Source organism: Chelonia mydas, chromosome 1, assembly GCF_015237465.2.
Source record: "Chelonia mydas isolate rCheMyd1 chromosome 1, rCheMyd1.pri.v2, whole genome shotgun sequence".
In the NCBI taxonomy this organism is placed as follows: Eukaryota; Metazoa; Chordata; order Testudines; family Cheloniidae; genus Chelonia; species Chelonia mydas.
Window position 1 is genome coordinate 194,563,427 of NC_057849.1, and position 6,000 is coordinate 194,569,426.

The following is a 6,000-nucleotide window of genomic DNA, read 5'->3' on the forward strand; positions in this document are numbered from 1 at the left end:
TAAAGTAAGGAAGAATTGACTCTGATTTAGAGGGTTTCATCCATCTTCTGTTCCTTCCACACCCTCACTTCAGCTGTGGTTCTCTTTGTTCAGATAGCCACCAGCATGCAGAAGGCCATACAACTCTCTCCCCCACTTCCCCTGTCCTTCTGATATCACCACTCCCTGCGACTACAGACTCAGAAAGCAAACCATGCCTTTGCTATTAATTTTGTGTGTAAAATGCTCAGATACTATAGTAATGGGCAGATAAGATAGAAAAAACATACATATCCTACTCCTAGGGGAATTCTGTGCCATTGAGCATGTGCAGAATTCATGTCCTCGGCAGATATTTTTTTCATCGCAGAAAATACATTCTGCTAGAGAGGTGTTTCAGTTTGCCTTTCTCCCAACCGGGGCTGTTGTGGAGCCAGAACAGATGGCAGCTGCTCACTGCCCATAGCAGCCAATGGGGAGGAGCCAATGGGGAGGAGGAGGAGAGGCTGCATTCCTCACAGAACTCTGCCCGTGGGGCCAGGTGAGGAGGCATGCAATATGGCTGGGACAGAGAGTGGGGCATATGGTGCTGCTGGGATGTCACACGGACTGGTGTTCAGAAGGGCTAGTGGGGGGACAGACTGGGGCAGGGGCTGAATGAGGGTGCAGGGACACATGGGGACAGAGGGAGGAGGGTTGGCTGAGTGGGGGTGCAGAGGGTGCAGGGGGATGGGTCAGACTTGCCTGACTGAATGGGAGAGGCTAAGGGTCAGCCAGGTCTGCATGGGGGAGGCTCCTCTACTCCTTAACAATCCCTCCCCTCCACAAAAAAATACCCTGTTCGATACTTCTATCCACACCCAACAAACGTCCAGGTTCCCTCCCAGATTCCTTCCCAGCAATTACGTCCCTCTCCCTCAGCTCCTCCGTTACTCCTGACTCCTCCAAGCCTTTTCACTGCTTCTGAGAGGTGCGGGAAATACGGTTCTGTATTGTAGTTTAAATGGATTACTGCTCATAGTTCTGTATTAATATTCCTAGTAAGGAATCTATTTCTCAAAAAAATTTCCTGGATCTTCTTTGTTGTCCATATTGTTATAGACATACTTGCTGACAGGTCTTTTGAAATAAATTACCAAAATAATTAAAACTGGCATGATTATATTGTGTTATTTTGACAAATAAAATATGCTGAATTTTGTAGAATTTTAAAATAGTGTGTTCAGAATTTTAATTTTTTTGGCCCAGAATTCCCCCAGGAGTAATACCCTGGTTCCATAAGTCACTCAAGAGCACAACTTCCCCAACAGAGCCGTTTTCCAAGCTCATCTGCATCCAATGAGACACCTGTCTCTTTCTTTTTTAGGTTTCTATCTCCTTCATTAATCCATCATTTCAGCCCAGCCTGTACCACTGCTCCCACAACATGTTGATTAAAATTTGTCAGGGATTGATTCTGTCCCTGACAATCCTTCTGTAGGGGTTAGCCGGGGCTCATCTCTCTCTGGGGCAGTGGGGAGACACACTGCCTCACTAAATTCGGGAAGAGGTCTTGTGGGGAATTAGTCCAGCCGTGGGAGTCTTCCTCTGTGGCCTTTGTGATGGTAGAAATAAACACAGTAAGCCCAGGCCCTAGGTAAAGGTGGGACAATGGTGAGTCAGGCGCTCAGGCCCTCAGGCAGGAGCTGAGCAACAACAGTATATAAACAGTAAAGTGAAGGGCCTGGGAGAGGGGGAGACTGCCACCCATGAATTGGGTGGCAACGGGGACGCAGGCCCTCCCACTCCACTGTGTCCCAGCCCAGGACCCTAGCAGTGGCAGAAGACCCGCTGCTGCGTCAGTGGGGATCCTGGCCGCAACCCACTGACACGGGTACTGGCAGTGCTGCAGCCAGAGTACGGTTGGCTGCCCCCAGGCTACTTCCAGACTCCCCCTCTTGAGGTACCTGGGTCAGGGTGGTGTTCTCAGGGCGTGGGGGTAGGGTCCAACACCATGGGTTCGTCAGCATAGCTGGCGAGGGGTAGGCTCAGCAACTCCTCCTGGTAGCTGGCGTGAGGCGGGTCGGGCCAGTCCTTGGGTTTACCGCTGGCCACTGGGGTTTCCCAATTGCGAGCTAGGCTGGAGGCGTCTGGCCTTCCCGGCAGCTGCCCTCCCAGTGAGCTCTGGGGTCAGGCCTTTATACTTCCTGTGCCACGCCTGACCCTCTGGGGGGCGGACTCCAAGCTCCCTGGCTCCACCCAGACTCGTCTCTCTCCGAGGCAGTGAGGAACCACACAGTCTCACTACACCTTCCAAGTCCTGATCCTGCAACCATTGAAGTCACTGGCAAAAATCTCTGACTTCAATGACTACAGACTCAGTGAATGTGGTGCTCCATCCACCAAACTGCTGCAGCAAACACAGAGTCATGGAGTTGGTATCTGTGACATTGCTTAGTTATTTTTTTCATCATGTTAAAAGAATATAGCAACAAAAGTATTGTAACTGTATCATGCTGTACGTGTCTCCAGCACTATTTTCTGAGTCTTACATGCAGTACTTGGCTGCTTCGATTTTCTTTCTTTCGGATTCAGCTCTACTTGCCAACAACCACTTACAAAAAATCAATTCCCCGGGCCAAATGAAAAGTACATCCTGATATGGCATCCAGTTGAGAATTTGAATAGGATGCAGTACACCCAACCAGCATTCTCTTCTTCCTCCAACTCATCAGCTGACCAAGTTTCCTTTCTCTCAACATCTCAGAGACTTCAAATCAGCGCTTTCTTGATAGGGTAAACCTGCTCCAGGACCATAAAACTTTGTTTGGGTAACCATTTGTTTATATCTGTGGGTTGCACTGGTATCACAGAGCAAGATCGATAGATAGATGCTATAGTAATTTATAGAAATAAATATAGCTATGATAGATTAATGGAATCAGTCTGAATAAAATAAGAACCAGCCTGAACATCAGTCTAGAATTTGTACCAAGCCTAAATCTTTTTTGAGGTATGAAATTATGAGGGGACTGCACCATTCTGGTTCTTCCATGTGGCTCTGGCTGTTTCTTTCTTTTTCCCCTCTCCTCATGTTCAGATAATGTCACACCCTAGTATTCCCCACTACAATTTGTTCTCTCTAGTGACAAACCTCCCCCACTTCCTTCTCCAACCTTCTTCCCATTCAAGACTGAATTCAGGAACCCTGAAAGGGAGCAGGTTTGAGATGTATCTACAACCTCTATTAGGGCTACCAGTACATGACTCAGTCCTTACTATTATAATCTGTATATTCAAACTATTATTTTGCAAATGTCAACAACCTTTGCTTAATGAGGGCAGATACGAATACCACCATGTAGTCTCATTTAGAACCAGAATCCTGTAGCTCAGTGGTTCTCAAACTGTGGGTTGTGACCCCATTTTACTCCTGGGTGCTCAGTAATGCCGCATGGTATAGTTCAAAATACCGATGTCTCTAGGATTATAACTTGATCCCCAGGCTTCATATTGGCAATTCTAATATTAGGATTAAAGGGAAATTTCTGGGGCTACAATAGACACCTCTGATAGCTTCTTGCTACATCAGTCACCAAAGGGTGAGACCATTACATGACGGAGATAAGTAACAATGATTCCCAATAAGCAAAAGCAGGCATACTTTAAGAGGGTCCCCTCCTCTTCATGGGGTGAAATACTGGCCTACTGAAGTTGATGGGACTTTTGTCAATAACTAGAATTAACAACCTAGTCTTCAAAGGAATTTGTGATGACAAGAGCCAGAGAGAGGCAAAAGAAGAATACTACTTTTTGGTTGGAAAAAACCAAGCACATGTTGGGCAATATGAACAATGATGCCAAAGGGTAAGTGATAATGAGAAAAAATAATCCATGTGTAACTTGTTAAACTGAATAATAAGCAACCCGGTGGAGCTGGATTTTTAGCACTCATTTCAGTACAAGCCGTTCGCATTTTTTGTTTTTTCTTTTATATATTAATGAAAAACTAAATTAAGTTGCTTAAAATTTTCACTGGAATTAGACTACTAGCTTAATATTACTGACTCCATGACCCAGCACTGGTCAGTGCCTCAGGAGCTGTGACAACAAAATCCTTCACAAATCCTCACAAACTCTGAGGGAATCAAACAATCACAATGACCTGAATAGGAGTCCTTTTTACTTTAAGCTAATTCTTTGAGTTGCTCCTTTTCTCCCTTATCTCCAGCAAACCAGAGAAAATGACTGAGATTATTATTCAAACAGAAAGGCAAACATGACAAGAAATGAGACAATTAGTAATAATAATACATTGCTCCTATCTAGTGCTTTTCATCAGTAGATCTCCAAGGGGTTTACAAAGGAGGTGAGTGTCATTATCCCCATTTTACAGCAGAGGTAACTGAGGCACAGAGAGGTGTAGTGACTTTCCCAAGGTCACCCAGCAGGTTAGTGGCAAAGCTGGGAATAGCATCCAAGTCTCCTGGTATGTTTACATCTCTGTAATATTTTTGCAAGTATTTCTCAAGCATTTTGCAGTGAGGCTGTACATGATCATTTTGCACATCCACAGCTAGTAGGTTAGAGCGTTGAAAAGAATTTTTGCAGATAAAGAAAACTGGTATATGCACATACACATATGTATATTAAATATATATATTTAATATATATAATATATATATTTATATACACAGATGAAAACTGTCATGATTTGCTGGTGCAAGGGTCATGCTATTACACCATGGGGAGGGTGGGGGTGTGAATGAAGCTTGTAAATAACTGTCTAGGAAGAAAAGACAGCTCAAGGTCAGTGGGAGAGATGTAAAATGCTGGAGAATGTTACTGTGTACTTAAAGTTCTCTCAACAGGATCAGTAGACCCAACACTGACACCCTCTTTTACACCCAACACCCAACCCCACCTCCAAAAGAGGAAACTAATACAATTATTGAAAAAAATCTAAACAAAAAATCCTACTGCAAGAAGAATTTTGACCCTCAAAGTGCCAGGAGCACCACAAAGTCCAGTAGGGACTTTGCTATTGATGTTGATGTGACATACAAGACTATAGCGGAGATCAAACAAGAACTAGATAAGCTCATGGAGGATAGGTCCATAAATGGCTATTAGCCAATAGCCAGGAAGGGCTGGGATGGTGTCCCTAGCCTCTGTTTGCCAGAAGCTGGGAATGGGCGACAGGGGATGGATCACTTGAGGATTACCTGTTCTGTTCATTCCCTCTGGCCACTGTCAGAAGACAGGATACTGGGCTAGATGGGCCTTTGGTCTGACCCAGTAAGGCCATTCTTATGACATGGAAGATGTTCAGATACTACAGAGATAGGCAGCAGAATAAAATCCTAAAACAGACAGATAGATAGACAGATGATAGCACCGAGTGTGAGAGCTGTGGAGAAGGATGGAAATTATTCAATATTAAATCTTACCAGATTGGTTCATCAGCGTCGGAGCTTTTTTTTTTGGAGCTTCAGTAGTTCACAAAGTTCACTCAGTACCTCTCATAGTAGGTGTGTGTGGGAGAGCATCAGATCAAAATCATAGCTACACCAGCTAAAAATATAAAATAAAATAAAAAGTTAAAAACAGTGCTTCAGCAGTTGTAGCTAAACTGGGTTCTACCATGATTTGATCAGCCAGTGCGAATGGGGCAAAGTACAAAATCTTAATACAGCCAAAATAAGTATTCACTGCAAATGACATATTTGACAAATGTAACATTTTTTTCTGTTCACAAATTATATAAATCTCTAGTTCCATGGACTTGCTCGTCATTGAAAATTATTCCATGAATGGTTTAAGCAAACAAATTTAAGCCTATGAACTGGTCACAAATTATTTGCTGTGACTATTGCTTTGCATAGTCATCATGCATAAGCATTCACACTGTGATTAGTTATCTCTGTCACATGCTTTAATTTCTACTTCCTGAGTGGATGAGTCTCTCAAAAATGCAAAGAGCTGTCAGGATAGCAAGGTGAATACTTTTGGTGTGAATATTAGTACAAATATATATTCATG

At 43.8% G+C, this 6,000-nt stretch overlaps 1 long non-coding RNA gene across 1 annotated transcript in view; it reads right to left on the reverse strand.

Annotated features, from left to right (window-relative positions):
- The window catches only part of LOC122464157, a 137,371-nt gene extending 131,757 nt beyond the window's left edge, over positions 1-5,614 (reverse strand). The window contains exon 1 of the long non-coding RNA XR_006288077.1: positions 5,409-5,614. This is a non-coding gene — a long non-coding RNA (uncharacterized LOC122464157). The remainder of the gene's footprint in view (positions 1-5,408) is intronic.
- Between the last annotated feature and the right edge of the window lie 386 nt (positions 5,615-6,000).